The sequence below is a fragment of the Carassius carassius genome, chromosome 11, assembly GCF_963082965.1.
Source record: "Carassius carassius chromosome 11, fCarCar2.1, whole genome shotgun sequence".
Lineage (NCBI taxonomy): Eukaryota > Metazoa > Chordata > Actinopteri > Cypriniformes > Cyprinidae > Carassius > Carassius carassius.
In genome coordinates this window covers 9,168,856-9,191,206 of record NC_081765.1, presented here as the reverse complement: position 1 = coordinate 9,191,206, position 22,351 = coordinate 9,168,856, and the positions used below count along the sequence as shown (strand labels likewise).

The 22,351-nt window shown below is 37.8% G+C and overlaps 2 protein-coding genes across 3 annotated transcripts in view; one reads left to right on the top strand and one right to left on the bottom strand.

Annotated features, from left to right (window-relative positions):
- The window catches only part of LOC132152732 (serine/threonine-protein kinase SIK2-like), a 364,451-nt gene that overhangs the window by 282,196 nt on the left and 59,904 nt on the right, over nucleotides 1-22,351 (top strand). The window lies entirely within an intron of this gene.
- Nucleotides 1-22,351, bottom strand: part of LOC132152728 (glycogen synthase kinase-3 beta-like) — a 40,584-nt gene that overhangs the window by 16,507 nt on the left and 1,726 nt on the right. The gene's annotated exons all lie outside the window — the stretch shown is intronic.

The window sequence follows — 22,351 nt, the reverse complement described above, 5'->3', positions numbered from 1 at the left end:
TTAAATATGATTGGTTTTCATGACATTCGGTTCCATTAAGAGCTCTTGCATTTTTTTATGTCAAGGAATGTATCAGTTTTTTTTTTTTTGCATTTGGCATTTTCATCTAAAGCAACTTGCGTTGCATTCAAAGTACAATTGTTAAATTGTGAGCTTATGCATGCCTTGGGAATTGAACCCATGACCTTGGCATTGCTATTGCATTTCTACTCTTTGAGCTTCAGGATACAATGTTGCACTTTTAAATAAACTTCACCAGTCCTCATTCACTTTTATTATGCTACAAAGAGTGGCCAAGATCTCCTTTTGCATTCCACAGAAGAATGAAAGTCACACATGTTTGGAGAGTAAATGATGACCAAATATACCATTCAGAGTGAACCATTCCTTTAACTTAAAAACCAAGACATCTTATCTAAATGGCTAACAGGACTGTTCTGTAAATTAAGACCAAACTGGGACACGCTTACAGGCAAAATGGAAAAGAATATCTAGCTTGAGCTCACCATTTTACATTACTTTTCTTGGCAGACGTGTTCTTCTCACAAAAGCAGCATAAAAGAAAGTGCACATTTGGCGCTTGGGAGGATTACTTCAGCAGGGGACTTAGGACGCTTACAATGCAAACATAGCACGTGAAATATAATCCTCAGCATGATGTGGAGAAGTTTTCAGAGTGACTTTCTTTCGTTCGGAGCTGTTAGAGGTAATAAAGCCAAGAAATGAGTGCAGTGGGCCAAAAACGTAATGCCATAAATCTATCTTTATTTAGAACATTACAGGGACAGATTTAAAGAAGTCACACAAATATTTACTACATACATCACCTCTTACAATACAACTAGGACTCGGCTGAATATAATATGCAATGGTAGAATTGCGTCAACAGATTCTGCTATAAAAAAAAAAATTGTATTCCCATTATAAAAACATATATATAAAATGACTCATTCCACGATTAAATTTAGGTCTCTTGGATAAAAATAAAATCATGTGTGTGCACAGTGATGTATGCATGTGATTTAGGGATCTGGTCCAGTATTAGTAGATGGTTGTGACTAGGGGTGTAACGGTACGTGTATTCGTACTGGACCGTTTCGGTACAGGGCTTTTGGTACGGTGCACGTGTGTACCAAATGACCGAATGCAATATTTTGTGTGCGGAACATAGGTGCATTTTCGTGTTTCCAAATGAACATATTAAGTGGCGGAAGTCTCCGCGTTCAGCGCAAATCCCGCCCTGCAGCTGATTCTAAGGCCGGTGACACACTGGCTGCGTGGCGTGAGCGTGGCGTTTCTGCTGCGTGTCAGTTGCGTGACGGCTGCTTCACAATTTCTGTGTCTTTACACACCAGAATCGTGCCTGACGCGGCGCTGGCGCGCTGCTGCTACTGTAAGTGACATAGAGGGAGACCGCCGACAGACCAGGATCTTGTCTTCATGACAACAATATCTATACTTCATGTTGAGCATAAATATAAAGCCTACTGATAAAGGACACCGTCAACAGTATTGACGGCAAAATAGCCTATGTTTGACAGGTGCAATATGCCAGTGTGTCACCGGCCTAAGGTTTTCAAAAGGCATCACGCGAGTGTGAACATCACTACAACTAGGAAAAAAACGATTGTAATTCAAACGCAGCTCCCGTCGGCATTTAAACAAACCTTTGCTCTTAATTCCGATCGGTACAATGCAATAACGAAATCTGAGCAGGTCTAAAAACTGAAACTGTTGATGCTGCACTTTACACTTTGGAAAAGTTATATATATATTTTAAATATGAGCAGGCCTACAAGCTGGGATTGGTAATGCTACATTGTAATCAAAGTTATTTATTTATATTTTTCATTATATTTTATTATATGATATTGGTTTGAGACTGAGAGTGTTTTATTTAGTGGAGAACTTTTGCAGCAGTATTTTATTTCTTATTCTTTTTTTATTTTATATATATTTTATTAAAAAGTATTTTTAAAAAGTGTAAACAAATTGTTAAAAAAAAGTTTATAGTAATAAACAACCTGCAGTTTAATGTTTGCATTTCTTTCCCTTACTGTACCGAAAATGAACCGAACCGTGACTTTAAAACCGAGGTACGTACCGAACCGTGATTTTTGCGTACCGTTACACCCCTAATTGTGACTATTAGCTTCTTTGAGTTCCAAGACTGCAATTTATGAAAACTTTGCTCAGTTAAACCCAACAGAAAGTTGCCAATAATAAAGAAAAACAATTGTGGATGGAAACTTCATGATAAACCAGGACTGATTTCTCGGTTTCATTGTATGCATCAATTAAGGCTAGAAATGTATCAAAGTAATTAACAAACCATATATTGCTTATTCAGGTAAAATGTTCACATGAAATCAACCTGGTCTTTACTTTCATTTATAATTGATGAAATACATCAATATTTCTGGTGCCACCGATGGATTAAACAATCTTAAACACTTCTTTTCTCCTGTTTTCCACTGACGTAAACGCTTTATCACTTCTGGCTGTGATGAGGCATGTTCAGATGTTACCTCAGAGGTATGTGATGTTCAGAGCGATAGAGAAGTGAAACTAAAGGACACAAAGACAGGAAGGCCCTATCTACAGAGAAGATGAGTAAACATGCACCCAGAAATCAATGTGCACTCACACCAGATTACAAACACACAGTAGTCAAGAGCAGGATCTTAATGTCTGAGGAATTGCGGATGATATTTACAGTATTTCTGTTTTTGCTCTGAGCATCATGACCCATGTCTTGACCTGTGCTTACAAAGAGAATTGCATAGATGCTAGTTCCTTAAATCACAGGTCAGAGTCACAGACACATCCAAACTGTGCACATGCATAAATCTGTGATATTTAAGCATGGTAACTAGAGGTGTAACAGTACACATATTCATGCCGAAAATGTTTTGTCTTTTGGTTCATGGTGTGTACTGAATCAAATTTGTGTTTAGGGAATAGTGTGGCTATTTTTCTGGTTTTAAAATACCATGGCCACCTACTGGAGGAAGAGCGAGACAACCTTGCTAATTTAGGACAGGTGCTCTGTAATGTCCATTTTTATTTTAAAATCAAGTCTGCATGTATCCAGTACTACCTCTCTGTATGGTTACAGAGACAGCGCTCGTCTGAAACTTGGAAATCTACTGATGTTTATTTTTTTAATAAAAATGTGAAATGAAAGAAAAAAAAGAAATTAAGTAAATATTGAAATTTGTGTGCAGCATTTTGGGTGTTCAGTTTTATTTTTCATTTTTGTGTGTTCAATATAGCATTGAAATTTACAACAACCATTCGGTTCATTTTTCTCTCCATAGGTGAAAAAAAAGGAACAAATGGACACAAAGGTACACAGACTGGCTGTGCACTACAGTGATTTTATTAAAGATAAGAGTTGTTCTGGGGCCAGACATGACTATTTTTTTTTTTTTTCGAAATGAGTGGTTGAGAATAATTTAATTTTTTTTTTATTGTTTAATTGCAGTGAAACTCTTTAAAATGAGAAAAAGATGCAGTGTGCAGAGGTTAAATCTGCCGTTTTAATTTCAGCAGCCCACAGGCAGTCGGTCTTTAACCCCAATTACAGAAGAGGGTCATCCAGGACAGCTTCAAAACGTGACATGCCATAGCGCAGGTAGAAATCTCTTTCTTCCACTAATACAGACTGCAGATGTGTGGGAATGACTGTGGATTGGTAGGACTTGTGACAATTAACCACACACAAACACAAGTACTTAGTGAGATGTGAGAGTGTCATACAACCCTTGGAAGAACACTTTATTGCAAATCATCACATTTTGAACTAAGTAAATTACACCAATTTTTAAATGAACTATTATTTATTTAATAAACAGACATCTATGCTTCACATTAGGGTCCTGATCAACCTGTGCCAGTTTATTCGATGATAATGAGCCACTGACTGTACATTATCCCTTACATAACTCCTCCAGTTGACATGTTTTCAGGGAATTCAGCAGTAGTCATCACTCATGACCTCACTTCCACCGAGCCAATCAGAGCTCAGCATCTCACACTGAGTGGGCTGGCATGTCTGCATCACTCCGCTGCAGCTAATGTTTAATCGTGCTCTATAAATAAACTCCGATCGGGCAGAGAGTGGAAGACATTGTCTGAGTATGGCATGTGGCTGAATTCATGATCATGTGTGTGTTTGTGCCTGTGAATTGCTGTAGGCGAATTCAGCACTATAACAGGGTTTATGTGTTGAGACCACTCATGTGTGTGAGTTCTCCACCTGTTTGCCAGATGACCCCAAACCTCACTCTCAGGGCGATACATTTACCAGTCCCAATCACACTGCTAGATTCCCATTTCCTGCTTTCCTAGTTCTGGTTCCCCAAGTTTCTAGAATGGCATGTTAACTTTTTTCGTTGTATTTCGCTAACTCTATATTTGTGTGTTACCTTCTTATTCAGTTTTCAGATCGATGCTGGTTCGTTGATCGTGACACTGCCTTTTAGTGACATTATGGATGTTCAGACCCCTTTAAAACACTTCTTCTACTTGACAGAAGTGGGCTGTTGTTGTACATGTATGTAATCAGACCAACAATTAAAAAAAAACATGCAGATAGTAAACAAGAGTGTGTCCTACTTAAACAGCTCCTAGGTGAACATGTGCTTGAACACCACGGATCATACAACCTCTGGCACTTCTTTTGATTTAGTACTTATTTGTCACTATTAAAAATAAAATAGCATGAATGTAATCAGGACGTATTACTTTTGTCGAGCTGTCTTGTGTCACTGACACTCTTAAGGCTTTTTTTCTTGAGGCTAGTGCAGTTTGAAGAATGATAAGTGTTGAAGAATGTTGAACTTAGGGGTGGGCGATATCTCGATATTTAAAATATATCGAGATAATTTTTAAACACGATATGGATTTTCATATATCGTATATATTTAATTCTGATTTCCGTCACTTTGCTTGTTTGCCCTCTCTGTGCTGTGCTCGCCCCCGCTCGCTCTCCTCCCGCCTCCTTGATTTTGTCCCCCCTCCACTCGTGTATTCAGAAATAGTCTAAAAAAAAAAAAGTCTAAAAAAAAGGACAACTGGCTCAATTATATGGAGATACTTCGGTTTCCAGACATCGGGCGAACAGCAGGCAGATGTCTACTGTAGGGCCCTATGATTTCCGCGATGCAGAAAACGCAGACGTAATCGCGGAATCCAGTCATAAAAACGGAATTTACAGTTTAACGCGGAATGTCAAAAAAATTGTCAAATTTTGAATGAATTAATCAAAAGTAGGTCATTGCACTTACATCAAATCGCGATATGGACTAGTATCTGCAAATATTAAGCCGGAAAAGTCTATTTAAATATGAATCCTGCATGTTCTGCCTGTGTTAATGAATGGCGCAGAAGCGCGTCTTCCGTTTATTACACACATTGAAGCGCGCGTGACGCTCGCGGTGATTTCATCGTCTCTCGTCTCACTAAATAAGGATGTAAACACATGAGGAACATCTCTAGAACTGCTCTGAGAGTCACTTCATGAGCTTTTGACCGTTTGATTGCAGTAAAACTAGCGTCATATATCCCATCATGGACTGTAATATCACATACACAGAACTGTAACGGTAAACCCGTCAAAATAAAAGTATTTGCCAGAAATCTATTACTATTGTTCAGAAGAATGTACATAGCCCACTACTACTACTATTAAAACGAAAAGAACATAATTTAAGGAATAATCACACAACATTTCTTCCATATTTTGTTTTTAATAGTAAATCCCCTTTGTTTACCAAAAAAATAAATAAAGTTTGCTTAATTTTAAATAATTAAAAGATAAATTAAATGAATGTTTTATGCCTTCATTTGATAACCAGAAAATGTAAATACACAGAATTTCTGAAGGAAAAAAAACATTTCACATAAGGCTATTTAAAGAATTTTATTTAACTAATTAAGATTAATTTAAATAATTACACATGCTAAAACACAGAATTAGGTAACAATAAAACATATGGTGAAGAAAAAAATAAAACATTCCCTAAACATGTAATATTTGGCATATTTGTTTTTGCAGTAGTTTTTGGGGGGTTATTTTACCTGTAAAGATATCGAGATATATATCATATATCGAGATATAGCAAAATATATCGAGATATATTTTTTGCTCCATATCGCCCAGCCCTAGTTGAACTTTGGGTAAAATGCAGCACTTATCACTGTAATTTTTTGTCAGCTAACTAATCACAGTGGAAGAGGGGCGGGACTAATACCACCCCACGACCAACCATCACACCCTGCTTGTACTATGACTGAACAACAATAGCAAAGTTAATATTGCTTGTCTCAGAGTATTCATGTTTTACCAGATGGAATAGCCGGACTACCACAATAATGTTGTGAAAAACAATTCTTGGAGAAGTATTTAATTTGCGCTGCATCTGCCATATTACTTCAGTTGATATTATGCCCTTCATTGGATTCAGGGTACAGTAGTTCATGAATTAATGGGAATCGAACCCATGACCTGTTTGAGCTACAGGAACATCACTACACTTTTCTTAACTTACACATAATCGCAGGACACCCTGCAACTCACATAGCTGAAAATCTGCAACCAGCATCGAAAATCAACGACTTCCGGCTGCTTTGTTGCTACAGAGCACTGTATGTGTTGAAGGACCCTTTATGACTCTGGTCTGATGTGAGATTTTTGGTTGATGTTTAACAGACAGCCGGTGTCTAACTGCAGGGCAATGACACACAGAGAACCAGCGGGATACAGGACAAACACACACACACAAACGCACGCAAAACTTTGATCTGTACCAGATCACTACTGCCCTCCTCCAGACTGTGTGTGACAAGTATCTGTGTGAACCATATGCACAGTATTCAAACCTCTGGCCACCATGTTTGTACAGACACCAGCAGATTATTCTTGAAATCTAATCTTTCTGCCCCCCCCCCCCCCCAACACACACAAACACACACACACACACACTACACAATTCAAATTGGCTGCCTCAGCTACTAAGGTCATCCAATGGTCACACACATGACGAAAGACAAAGACACATAAGAATGAGAAAGGAAACTGCAGCGGTTCAGGGAAGAGGTTCAGGATCCTCCACTACCGCCACAAGCCAAAATTACCATTAAGAACAGAAAACAGAACAGCAAAACCCACAATCAGAGCTAAAGGGAATACATTTTATAACAGTGCTGTTAAAGTCCATTGTTCCTTTACCAGGGTTGGTTCTAAAATTCTCAAGCAACTTAATTTAACCAGAACCATAATTAGTTTGTTCACCTAAAAAAACCTGCAATCAGTTGCTCACCCTTATATGACTTTTGCTCATCTTAAAAAAATATATATATTTTTGTTTTTATGAAACCTAATAGATATTTGTACCTTTATTGAAAGTCCATTCCTCCAAAACTTTAAAACTTCAAATAAAACATGAAGTTTCATCAAAGTCTCCTGAAGATACAAGTTTTATTTTCGTTACAGTACATAGAGCACATCAGTCATGCTTGCTTGACGTGTGAGAACAAACATCATTGTGAAATCTCATTGGTCCAAAATCTCGCTCAATATATTAAATAAATCAACAAAATATATGAAACTTAAAATCTTTTAGCAGACACTTTATCCAAAGATCCTTATGTTGTATATAAGGTACACATTTTTACTAGTTCTTAACATTCCCTGGGGATTAAACCCATGACGTTGCTGTTGCTAGCACCGTGCTCTGCTGTTTGAGCTAAAGGAACATGCTACCATCTCATCGGGTTCTATGCCATGTCATGTATCTTTTTCCTTTCAGAATAAACAGACCAATTACTTGATGCTGGAAACATTTTACAGAAATTATCTTAAACTTTAATGCTATTGTTATTAGGTATACTACTTATATCATATCAACTTGTGGAAAATGGGCATCCGATAACCCCTTTAAATACTATTGTCGGAATGTTATCATGTCACTTAGTATGCTAGAGCTGTTTATATATCTGAGTAAGAGAGTAAGTGTGTGTCAAGGAATGAAAATATGGAAGACTTTCCACATGAAAAGTACAGCTTTGATTGGCAACTCAATCTGAATTTCTCTCAAGCACAAGTAAACATTGCTTCAAGGCATGATAAACTAAACAGTAACAATCACCCTTTTATCCCTGCTGGAGTGTGTATTAATCTGTGTTTTCGTGCATGTGTGTGTAGAAATCAGATCTGAGCAGACAAGAGAGAAACATTTCAGAATGGAAATGGAAATGATCAGATAAGTGGAACGCAGACACTTCCCTTTAATAACACACCAATAAAGTAACACACTGCTGTACCTCCAAAATAAGAAGTGCAACTCAAGACCTGTACTGCAGCTAAACACCATAAAATGTTCTTACAGTCCACTATTTTTAAGTATATCTTGTAAAGCTAAAGGCGGGCGTACACGGTGCGTTTTTTTTTAATCGTGTGGAAATCGCGTATGCTCGTATGATCGCAGCTCGTATCATTTGCGATGAATTACAAGCTGAGCAGAGTGGTTTACGAGCACATCCCGACCTCCCGATTATTTTTAAACATGTCTAAAAAGTTCGTGAGCTATCGGTTTGAATTCGTGACATGTGTGCGGTTGAATGAGCCGAATTGTTGATTTATCTGAAGTTGACCAATCATGAACTAGGAAAACCACAGAAGAAGAAAGACGAAGACGGCAGCGTCACGGCGAATGTGGACTATTGACCAGGAAGATAAACTAGCTGAAGTCTGACAGGAACAGCGATCGCTGTATGATGTTTCTAGCAACGTGTTCCAATGCCTTTTTAGTTCTCTCTCTCTCTCTCACACACGCATATGTAGTTTACAGGGACTATCCATAGACGTTACGGAATTCTATACTGTATATCCCCATACACTACCTCTATCCATCACGGAAAATGCATGTTTAAAATTTCTATTAAACACCGTATAGTATTTTTTAAAGCCATTTGGTTTACGAGGGCACAGGAATTGTCCTCACAAACCATGTTTACATTGTAATACCTATTTCAGATATTTATAAACCATATACAAGAACACACACACACACACACACACAGGGTGACCAAACGTCCCGGTTTCCGATTGCTAAAAAATAACCTGTACGTGTAGGAAACAGTCACGGCTCGTATCAATATTTTATATGCAGTTATGAGAGAGGGAGAGCAGTTATATTAGGCACGTTCGACTTGAAGCAGCGCTGCACAGAATGATCACCTGTATGACATCAAAGTACCGCGAGAGCGATTCGAATGCATTGGATATGTGTGCTCTCTTATCGCTCTCGCGGTACTTTAATGTCATACAGTGATCCTTCTGTGCGTGCAGCTGTGCTTCAAGTCGAACGCGTCTATCAACTTGCGATTGCTTCTGGAATTCGCAGTTTGTAAAATCGTGTCAAATATCATCTCCTCTGTACGATTTTCAGATAAACTCACTAGTGCCGTGTGCGTGGACATACAATCTTCCGACCATCCGAATTCGCACCGTGTACGCCCGCCTTAAAAGCAACTCAAATAGTATAGCTCAAATCCAGTCAAGCAAAAGTTTAGTCAAGCTAAAAGTAGTCCGCTTCACTAAAAGCTATTAACTAAAAACAGCTAACTAAACTGAAGCTACACAAACAGGCGATATCTTTAGAAATAGCCTAACTATCAGATTAATCAGATTATATCATTTATTTTTGCAATTATTGTAGCATTTATCTGGCACAAAGGATCTCAGTTTACGTGGTAAAATGATTGATAATTTAAGCGATTCAATTTAGAGTGCTGTTTGCAATGGAAATAATGCTACAAATGCTTAATGTTGCAAAATCACAACAATCCAGAATGTAACAAGATTAATGTAATAGGCCAATAAAGGCAGCCAGTATTACATAGAATTGTGAAGATATGCCAACATATCAATTGTAATTCTGTGACAGTTACTTTCATAATGTCATAAAACAATTCACTAAGCCCACTTAGTGTACTCTCGGTTTTTTACATACATGTTCGGTAAGGAGTTTTATTTGGGGACACTGATGGCCTACTTGTAATATAATGAAAGTAAAATACACAAATAACATTAAGACTGTGTTTCTGACTAAATAAAGCAGTAATTGAGGTCAAGAATTTATGAGTTTGCTTTGATTAAAAAGGTCAGAAGCTATTGAAAATCACAAACAATGGCACTTGTAAATTAATTATATAACTACAAATTTATTAATTAATGTTTAATATGTTTGTTTTGGTCTTAAAATGGATTATGAAACTTAAATACAGCTCTAAAAGCTCTAAATGATTTTCAGAATTGTTACAACTCATTTGCTTTAGACCATCTCCAAACTCATACAGTCTTTTCTCATTTTACAAAGGAAATTGCAGAGATCTCAAAATGGGTACCAAGGTTTTCAAGTCATTCAGGGAATTGTGTGTGGGGGACGTGAGAGAGAAAGAGAAAATGTGAGGAATGTACTGACCCATAATTTGGGTTGCTGCAGAAAATCTGAGCTGGAAATGCAGATTTTATCTACTGGTCCATCTCAGTGAGGCAAAATGTCCAACCATCTTTTGAACATGTCTCTTCATATATCCAACAGACCTAGGCCAATGACAGGGGGGTGAAGTAAGGAATTACAAAAAGTAGTTTTTATCAGAAATTGTACTTTTTTGATTAGTTTAAAATTGAGTACTTTTACTTAAGTACATTTTAGGTTTTATATCTCTACTCCACCATCCCTCTGTTTGTGCTCATTACATATGTGTTTTAATTTTATTTTTATCCATCAACATGATGGATAGTGAGAGGTTAATCGGTCTTGTGACTCTCGTCAAATCAAATTATGCATAGAAAACTTTAAGTGCCAACTGGTTATAATCATGGCTGCTGGAAGTGTATTCTTCAAGAATTCATTCAGTAATTTTCAACATCTTCCTCTAATATGTCAAGATATTTCAGAAGTTTCAGACTTCTGCTTACTAAGTGATCTGTATGCTAGTCTTTCTACAGGGCCTGAAATTTGGCTTGAGGTTGTGGGGGTTATGCGTACAATGTTAATAACTCACGCAAGTGTCACGTTTATAATGTGGTAAATTCTACTCCCACAAACTTCAGTATATAGAGAGACGCGCAATCTGCAAAGAGACGTGTGTGTGTGTGTGTTTTGAGAAAAAGTATATCCCTGGAAATACTTTCCTATTTGTGCAATTATTTGCTTTTGAATTGTATTATCAGCATAAAAACTTGAGTAAATGTAGGATTATAAAAGGTAGGGGATGATGCCCCCTTCTAGAACAATCTGCTTTTATGTCTAAATGGTAAAAAATTATCATGTTCTCATTTCTTTCTCACAAAACACTAAAGGCCCGTACACACCAAGGATGATAACTATAAAGATAACGATATAGTTCTAAAAATCATTATCAATATTAAAGAATGGCAGAGCCCACACCAAAACTATCACGATAAATACAAAGAGAAACAATATTGTTGGAATCACTTTAAAAAAGCATTTTCTCCAGCTGATGAACGCAAAACAATTGACAGCCAATCAGAATCCATCCTGCTGTAACAAGATTGAGAATTTAAAGTGGCAGACAAATGTGCGCTTAGACAAAACACAATATTGTTCACTGTTGGTGGGGTGCTAATATGTTTAGTTATTGCTCTTGGTGTGAGCGGGGCTTAAAGGTGCTGTAAGTTTTTGACTCTATTAAAGCATAAAAATATCATAATATATTTACAGATATTTAAGAAACGCCATTGTTCATATTCAAGTGCGCTCGTTCCTGTTGGTGTCGTCAATCTGGCAACCTTAGTGTGCGTCAAGTCTGAGGAGGAGGGGCCGGAAAAAAATCCTCTCCAATATCCCTCTCCAATATTTAGAATTTGGACTGCAATACCTAGTTCAACCACTCGGCGTCTCACAGTGTGTGTGTATGTGTGATGTGCCCTTGTATTGAGTTTCTAATGGTTTTGTATTCTTCGCATTTTTTTAAACATTCATATTTTATGGTCAACAATGTCATGCTCTGGCTCAGTGGCCTTACACCTGAATTTAAATCAATTTTTTTCAAACATCATGGTTTAAGTGGTGAAGAGCATACATAGAATAACTTCCATCTTTTTATCATAATCGTTTTTCTGTGTAGTTGTTTTATTTTAAAGAGTTTGCAGTTAAAAATAAAACTGTTGTAAGATAGATATTCTTCATTCTTTATGACAAACAACAAAATATATTGTGAAGTATATATTTTCTAAATTTAAATTGCAGTGTACAGCGATTATTATAAGGGGGTAGAATCCACAGCTTAGTACTCAGAATCAGAAAGAGCTTTATTGCCAAGTATGCTTGCGCATACAAGGAATTTGTTTTAGTGACATAAGCTTCCGGTACACAGAGACAACAACACACAGACAAAAAAAAAAATAGGCAAATAATTAAGTGTATAAACAATTGTGCTATAAATTATAATGGAATAGGATTGAGTAAGATGTAGGGAGGATGGAGGGGTAACAAATAAATATAAGGATATTGCACATTTTTATTGCATAAGCATAAGTGGGGAACATTTAACTGTTCATGAGGTAGATTGCCTGGGGGAAGAAACCGTTCTTGTGCCTGACTGTTCTGGCATTTGCGGCTCTGAGGCGCCGGCCAGATGGCAAAAGTTCAAAGATGGGGTAACTTGGATGTGAGGGATCCAGAGTGATTTTCTGAGCCCTTTTCCTCACTCTGGATGTATAGAGTTCTTGAAGGGTGGGCAGGGGAGCACCAATAATCCTTTCAGCAGTCCGAACAGTTCTCTGTAGTCTTCTGATGTCTGATTTTGTTGCTGAACCAAACCAGACAGTTATTGAAGTACACAGTACAGACTCAATGATGGCTGAGTAGAACTGTTTCAGCAGCTCCTGTGGCAGGTTAAACTTCCTCAGCTGGCGAAGGAAGTACAACCTTTGTTGGGCCTTTTTCACAATGGAGTCAATGTGATTGTCCCACTTCAGGTCCTGAGAGATGGTGGATCCCAGGAATGGGGGGTTTCTCCTAAAGTCCACGATCATCTCCACTGTTTTGAGCGTGTTCAGCTCCAGGCTGTTAAGACTGCACCAGCCAGCCAGCTGTTCAACCTCAGCTGTTTGACATGAATTTCCCCAGTCTCACTAACTGTTGCCTATATGTCAGAAAGCTGGTGATCCACTGACAGATAGAGCTAGGAACAGAGAGCTTCAGTTTGGTCTGAAGGGCTGTTGGGATGATGGTGTTGAAAGCCGAACTAAAGTCCACAAACAGGATCCTCACATAAGTTTTGTCCAGATGTTGCAGGATGAAGTGCAATCCCATGTTGATTGCATCATCCACGGACCTGTTTGCTTGGTGAGCAAACTACACGGGGTCCAGTAAGGGTCCAGTGATGTCCTTCAGATAAACCAGAACCAGTTTTTCAAACGACTTCATGACGACAGACGTTAGAGTCCTGTTATCTTGGGTTTCTTTGGAATGGGGATTATGGTGGAGCGTTTGAAGCAGGAAGGCACTTCACACAACTCCAGGGATCTGTTGAAGATCTGTAAAAAGATGGGGGCCAGCTGGTCAGCACAGATTTTCAGACAGGCTGGTGTAAAGCCATCTGGGCCTGGTGCTTTTCTTCTTTTGTTCTTCTTGAAGACCTGGCGCACATCATCTTTACAGATTTGAAGAGCAAGAGGTATGGAGAAGGGGATTGCAGGAGGTGTTAATGGTTGTGTAGGGAGATGGTCAGAATGGGTGTTGGGGGTTTCAAATCTACAATAAATCTCATTCAGGTCGTTGGCAAGTCGTTGATTAGCCTCAGTGCAAGGGGGTGGTGTCTTGTAGTTAGTGATGGCTCTCAGTCCTCTCCAAACTGAAGTTGAGTCGTTGGAAGTAAACTGGTCTTCCAACTTTTTAGCGTAGGTCTTTTTAGCCGCTCTAATCTCTTTGTTCAGTGTGTTCCTGGTCAGATTGTACAAGACACTGTCCCCATTTCTGTAGGCATCCTCTTTGGCCTGACGAAGATGTCCGAGTTTTACTGTAAACCATGGCTTATCATATGTTGAATGTTAAATAAGTCCTGGTAGGAATGCATATATCCTCACAGAAACTAATATAGGATGTTACAGTCTCAGTGAGTTCATCCAGATCGGTGGTAGCAGTTTCAAAAACACTCCAATCAGTGAGGTCAAAACAAGATTGTAAATCCTGCTCTGTTTCGCTTGTCCATCTCGTCACAGTCTTTACTACAGGTTTTGCAGATTTTAGTTTCTGCCTGTAGGTCGGTATAAGATGAACCAGACAGTGATCAGAACGTCCCAAAGCTGCTTGTGGAACAGAGTGATAGGCATCCTTTATTGTGGTGTAACAGTGATCCAATATATTACTGTCTCTGGTGTGACATGTAACATGCTGTCTGTATTTTGGCAGTTCACGGGAGAGATTGGCTTTATTAACGTCCCCAAGAATGATTAAAACAGAGTCCGGGTGTTGTTGTTCTGTGTCTGTGATCTGTTCAGCAATTTCTGTAAAGCTGAGCTCACGTGCGCTTGCGGAGGGATGTAAACACTCACCAGAATGAACGAGTGAAACTCCCGCGGCGAATAGAGCAGCTTGCAGTTGACAAACTGCATTTCTAGATCAGGACAGCATGTCTTCTTTAACACAGTTACATCTGTACACCACCGTTCATTGATGTAAAAGCATGTCCCGTCGCCGTACAATTTCCCCGTTGATTCTGCTTCGCGATCCGCTCTAAACAGCTGAAAGCCCGGCAGATGGAGCGCGCTGTCCGGTATGGCGTCATTCAGCCAGGTTTCCGTGAAACACAGAGCAGCAGAGTGTGAGAAATCCTTATTTGTCCGAGAGAGCAGAAGGAGTTCATCCGTTTTGTTGGGTAGAGAGCGGAGATTTGCCAGATGGATGCTAGGCAATGGCGTTCGAAATACGCACTTCCTGAGTCTGCCGAGCGCTCCCACTAGCTTTCCTCGTCTGCGCGTCCTGAAGCGTTTGATCAGCGCCACTGCTCCTCCGACAACAATGTTCAGTAAAACGTCTGTATAATTGAAATCCGGAAAAATATCCTGTGGTGTGTTCTGCCGAATGTTCAGCAGTTCATCCCTGATGAAACTGATCGTGTTTGTTATACAAAAAACAAGAAAACCGAACAAAAACAGAACAAACACTGAAGAGCCAAGCACTGAAGCAGCCATGTGCGGCGCCATCGAGTGATGACCATTACTCATGAGTACTTTTAAATAAGCTACTCTTACTCTCACTCAAGTAGTTTTATGGAAAAGTACTTTTTACTCTACTCAAACTACATTTTTGGAATGTAATGGTACTTTTACTTGAGTATATTTTTTCAGTACTCTTTCCACCACTGGCCAATGAGAAGGGACAACTCGGCTAATCATGAGATGTTCATATGACCCCATGCCATATGTTAAAGGGCATCTATTCTAGATGTAATATTACATCTATTACAAGATGTAATATTAATCTAATGGCCGAGCGAGAGTGAGAGGACTGGTATTCAGCTGTACATATCCGAACCGTACAGCAGAATTAAACAATAATGCGAATACTCCAGAATGTCTCGGAATTGTAGTTTGAATCATTTGTGCGCTTGCATTGATTTTCACTGCCGCTTTGTAACGATGGATGTGACACAGCTGAGTTAGTCAAGTTCAACTGGCCAATCTATGCAATAATTAGGCTTCAAAAAACAACAGATGTTTCTTGATGATTTAATTCCTCTATAATTCCTCTGAAGCACTCAAACTTTATTGACATTTGGGAAACACATTCTGTGATAAGGCTGAAACATCAATGATGACAAAATACATCTCACTTCTCTTTAACCAGAGATCTATGATCAAAGTCAGATCATTTCCTTACGTCACTTATTATCTCCAGGCAGCAGCAGGAGCGGTTTCATCTTCTTATGTACATGACAGTCAATATTACTAAAAACCTGAACTTGCACAAAGACGTTATCTTCCCAGAAAATTTAATGACATCTCCCTGGCATAGTAACTAGCTCTCAACTCTCTTCTAATTCTGTTCCATCACCAGCCATTCATGCATGACATACATTAGTGTCACCCCTCACCATGAACAACCCCGCTGAGATCAAACACACACTCCACACTCGGACCCCAAATCTGATCTGGATGTTTCTTGGTCACATTTTTACAAAAGACAAAAGACCCTCATGTCATTCCAATCCTGTAGTATTTTTTTTTCTCCATGAATAATAAAATTGGAGGTGTACACAACCGTTCAAAAGTTTGGGGTTGGTAAGATTTTTTTATGTTTTTGTCAAGTCACACTAAAGTTGTTGTTACAAAATAAAAATATAGAAAAACTGTAATATTGTAATTACAATAACTGCTTTTTTAATACTTTTTTAAATGTATCAAAAATATTTCATACCTATGATGCGAGCTGAATTTTTAGCACCATTACTCCAATCTTTAGCGCCACATAATTCTTCATAAATCATTCTAATATGCTGATTTGGTGAAACATTTATTATTAAGTGTTGAAAACAGCTGTACTTAATAATTTTGTGGAAGCAGCGGTACATTTGATTTAAAGAATCTTTGTTGACTAGACAGAAAAAAACATACCGACACAAAATTTGATGATACATTTGTAGTACATATTTTAACTGACTTCATCGCCATCCAATTTTGCTATATGGAGAAAACGAGCTCAGACATTGTCTAACATCTCCTGTGCGTCTCACAGATGCAAGTAAATAATAAAAGATCAAAAGACAGAGTACATGAGGACACATTCTCCATTTCAATTATCAATTATCTATTTAATAGGGTCATCAAGGTGTTCAGCAAACATTAAAACATTGTACTTACTTATTAGCAATCGTAATATGTAGCAGCACCAAATTATTGTATATCTGTCCTTCAAATCTATTGCTAACTGGTCTTTCAGTGAATGCACTTGACCTGTGAAGTGATATTACATAATATCCGGGCACAAAGCATTCTAGAGTTGTTCTTTGAACTTAAGACATGTCATTTTTATATGGTCTTATCAGTGACAGCATACAGCTGCCTGGAAATGTAGGCTATCTGATCATCAACACAAACTGTCTCTGGTAAGAGTACACAGTACAGTTGCATCACATGGCCTAGATCAACATCATTTAAATCTTGCTATTCTATCATTTACACATTCTTTTATCTAAAATTAAGCTACCATTCCAAGCTTGAATGTCATTTTCAAATATTTTCATGAATAAAAAAAAGAAAAAGAGACTGGGTGTGGAGAATAGCCAATATAGAGTACATACATGTACAGCTGTGAGCCACACCCTGGAGCTGAGCTGCTCATGGCTCGCTCTTCCCCTTTTTCTTCTCAGCTCCCATCCCCCAACACTCACAGAACTCACAGTATAGGAAAGCGGCGAGGGGCCCCTGGACCAAGAGTTTGCCTGAAAAGGCTGTGATCCCAAGTAGGTGGCTAAAAGTGCATATTATTTGAGTAATGTGCACTGATATTTTGAGTGTACAATATAAATTTGAAAGATTTTAATCCACCTTTTATTGACCCACTTCATTTCTTAAAGATTAAGAGTTGATAGTTACATTCATTTTTGTGAATAAGTTCAAACTGCTGGTGTATCAATTCGTTTTATCACTCAAAAATGTTCCTGGATGTTGCCATGTGGTTTATAATTTAAATGTTTTAGCAAACTATAGCCACATTTCACAGCAAATGCATAAATTTATCCAAATTTGACTTTATCTTAGCAATATTAGCCAAACCCTAACTGTGAAAGAGGAACAATGACAACTAAAGCCATATGTCCTCTGCGGCCCTTAATAGTTTAACACAATTTTTTCCACTAGAGCCTCCTGTTCTTGTCATTGAAAACAACCATCAATCAATAACATGATAAAAAGAGACACCCAAGAAGACAATCACTAAGCGCTCGCCTTTATGCCGTAAAATTAACTTTGTGTGCATTTACACAATAATATGGTCAGTACACTGGCTTTTAAATGCTAAACAAGGATCTCATTGTCCCTGGACAGCTGCCTTTTCCGGAAAACAAACTGAGAAGAGGGGGTTGGGGAGGCGGGCTGACGAATCACACATCCCACTTCAGAACCAGCTGCTATGGCCGACCACTAATGCAGTCTCCTCAGATCAGCTGCCAAGTCACACACGTGTGCACGCTTGCAAACGAGACAAGCCGTGAGCAAATCTCTTCATGTGCAAAAGAAAAGAACATAACACAAAGTTCCTTCAAAATTTTGAGAAAAGGTGGCTTCATTGGAAATACAAAAAAAGAAGAGGTCACTTATAGTCAACAGTACATGCAAAGAATTTTGTTTTTGAGAAGAAAGGCGCATGAATTGTGAGCGCTGGTCTGAACCTACCTTGAAACTTATCCTACCATGTTATCATCACAGCCTGCCATGTCCATCTTTTTGAAGAACACACTCTTCTCCTCTCCCTAGGTAATCATCCGACTCATGGGTTGCCTTCTTCCAAACCTAGTACTCCACAATTTGTCATCAATTAGAGAACTATTTGGTTTCAGTATATCTGTCCAAACAGAAACCCTGTGTAAAACCTGTTGGAACACATCTGTGGAGACTGACACCAGTATGACAACATCATTGCTGGCATGTGGCGCTTGGCTTTTCTTGTCTTCAAGATCTCTGCTGAATGGAATTCAGTTTCACACTTAATAGCTGTTACTAAGGTGACCATGTCACATCAATAGACTTCCTAAGATACGACCCAACAAGAAAAAGCAGCATGTGTATTATTAGCATGAACCTTGTTGACAAGGGTTAGGGTAAATTAACAGAAGGAATAAGAAATCAGATTAATGGATTACTGTATAAGAAAAGAGTGTGAGAGCCTGCGTTTCTGTAATATAGCATATACACTCAGCAGTTTCCCTCTTTGCCTCTAAGCAGTCTGTAAAATGGTCCTGTGGGAGCCTGGTATTTCTTGAGTTCCTCTCCTGACACACTCAACAGAATTTACCTAGAGGCAACGTACTCAATCTTAAAAAAAAAAAAAAAAACCCACAAAGACTGCTCAGCAATTAATACTTTCTGGAATTAGTTAAACTGTGATGAGGAATCTCAGAGTTTAGTAATTTACAGGAAAGATAAATACAACCAAGATGAATACAGTGTGTGCAAGGCACAGCTGAAAGAAATTCTGTACATCCCAGTCGTCTTATCATCACATGGGGTAAATTACATGTCAGACCACCCAGTCAATTGAAAGATAAACTCGCCTTTACCTGTTATCAAACGCTCATCTTGTTAAAAAAAAAAAAAAGGCTACTCATTTGATAACACTGTTTAAGGTTTAATCATTATTAAAGCTCAAAGATCCTAAATTCACTTTAAGAATTTAATTGTCTTTAACAAAACAGTATAGAATACCATAAACATAATTATCAGTATAGGCCACATCCTTAATCAGACTTATGAAGCCAGAAACTATAAAACTATCCTTTCAGAATCAGGTGTTCAACACAAAGACAAACAGTTCTCAAAGGAGATGAATTTAACTTAAATTAAGGTCCTGAACTGAACAGCAGCTTGTTGTTAAGATCATTTACTTTGGAGTGTGTAACGGTTCATATCTGTTTTTGATTTCGGCACTTTAAAATACTTCCTGGCATCATACTTTGAAGAGCTCCACAGTAACTTCTTGTTGATGGTTTCATGAGACTGAGAGACAAGTTCTCCTGTGCGAGACAAAGGCTAAGCTAAGCATATAAGCTATGAGAACTTTTGTGGCTTTTCGGAATGAATGAATGTCATCAAAAGGAACTGCAGTAAAATTCCTGAAGCACACTGTCAATCAACTGTAAATAGCACATTTCACAGTTTCACTCGGTCTCAGAGCTAACATTAGATCCTGTATAAGTGCTCCATACATTGTGGCAAGAGTTCAAAAATGTACACAAATTTCCTTTTAAAATTCATTATCACATACTGTAAGGTATGGGTTTCTAAAAATCTCAATCCACATTATTTCCAGTTTTCACTCAACCAAACTTTTAATGTACTATATGCATTTTTGCAACCTTAAATGGCTAATTCAATCTGCACAATGTAAGGGTTACATTTACTGAACCCATGAAAAGGTTTGGCATACACAATTTTCTTTACAGTGCTATTTCCTTTTGAAGCAGGATGTAAGGACAGAAAAAAATAAAGTCCTCTCCTGTTTCAATAATGTCGAAGTTTCATGCATGACTTTCGTTTAACATCATATATTAATCATCCAATGCCAATAAAAACACAGAAAAAAAAATCATAAAAATACAACATGCCAATACTGACTTCCAAAAGCTGTTATGAGCAAAAAAAAAAAAACTGATCAACCTCAAATGTATAAAGCTAACTGACATGGACTAGAATTTTTATGTGGTCTTTAAGTGCACATATATCTGGAGTTTTAGTATGTTGGCAAAATGCAATATTTGGCAGACCTGTTAAGAGAAAAAGGGACTATTTCTATACTCTTCACTGCTGCTGAAGCAATAATGCCTCCATTCCATCAGTTACTGTTAAATGCTACTTGGGATTGCAAAAGAAGCTATGGATGTACACGTGCAAAGGTATAAGGAGTTGTGCTGAGGGTGCAGGATAGCTTCCACGCATCCACAGAAGCTGACAGAACCAGATGATAACGGCGTGGGGTAAAATGTGACACCCTCTTTACCAAATCCACAGAGAGAGGTGAAAGAGAGAGTGTTTTATACTGCTGCGGGATGCCATTTTGGACAGCTAACAATTAACTCAATAGGGCAAATAAAAATTAAAAAGCATGTGCTGAAAGTCTGACTAAGTTTGATCCTTGCACTTTATAATGTAGTATTTGATCTCATACCTAATAGTCAACATGAAATATTGTTCACAACAATAAATTTACATAATCGACTTTTGTAGGATGGGACTTAACTGTATCCATCGGGAGTTGATTGGATCAGGAAAGGTGGGCACTACATTTAAGGGGAGGGGTTAAGAAGAAACGTCAGCTAAGAGTAAACGACATTTTACTGGAAGAGCACATAATTACATTTTGATAAAAGACTGCAGAGACAAATGGATTATGGAATAATATTTAGCAAATTACTCACAATAAGATCAGGAACATGCCTTTAGAAAGTGAATAGGGCCAATTTTGACTTCATGTTGACTTTAAGTGAATAATTATATATTATAACCCAAAATAACTCTCTATTGTCGCACTGTGAATTAACAAAAACATTGTAATGCTGGACATATAGCAATGAAATTTGAGAAAATACATCTGAATGGGCACATTCCTGTCTCTATTACTATAACAGAAGAGGGGATAAAACAACATCTGTCTGAAAACAGATGGCACATCTGTAGTACCATAACAGCAACATCCATCATTGAGGGTGCAAAGGCTATTGAGGTAAACTTAAATGAGCTATTTATGTGTTACTCGTGATTCCTGCTTGTGAACATTTTTGGGTCACGTGTGCAGTTTTAAAGGCTGGCTGAACAACCACTACTTCATTCAGCCCAATTTAAAAAGAAACATACAGTACTGTCAATCCTGGCACTTTAAAGCACTTTTAGCTAAACGTTTTATATAATAACTGGTTCTTCTGTAGTGTTAGATAAATACATAAATAGTTTAAGCATTGTACAAGGTAATGAAACCAAGAGTTGGTTATAGGTTAGCAGGAGTGTGCTGGATCTGCAAAGCTAAATAAACACTATTTAAAACCATATTATTATAATTAATACAGACAAATGATGTGACAATATGATTTCTTTTGTTGCCAAGTTGTTTCCATCTGGCTTTTCAAGGATGGATCACTGAATGATGTAGCTAATGTGGTGAAATTATGACTAGTATCCATTTAATTTACAAATAATTAGTCCTTTAAGGACTTGGGGTGGGCAACATACCAGTAGACATGATAAACCTGTAGTAATCTGTCAGCTGGTAGCGACTTTAAATTATAGTCTCGATCATGGTTTTTAACTAATTAAATCTAGCATTTGCTTCAGTTTTTTATAATGCTTAATTTAATCGACACGGGTATCTGTTTATTAGACCAGATCTCAATGCTTCTAAAAACATTCAAACATCTTAGTAGTAAGATTACAAATGAACTATAAAAAAGTAGCAATTCTAACTAGTTATTAAATATGAGAAGTAAAAAATGTAATGAATAAAAATACCTAGATAAGATTTGTTACAAGTGACATCTGGCATAGTGTCTCATAAACAGAAACAAATATATATATATATATATTATACAAACTAATAAAGTTAGA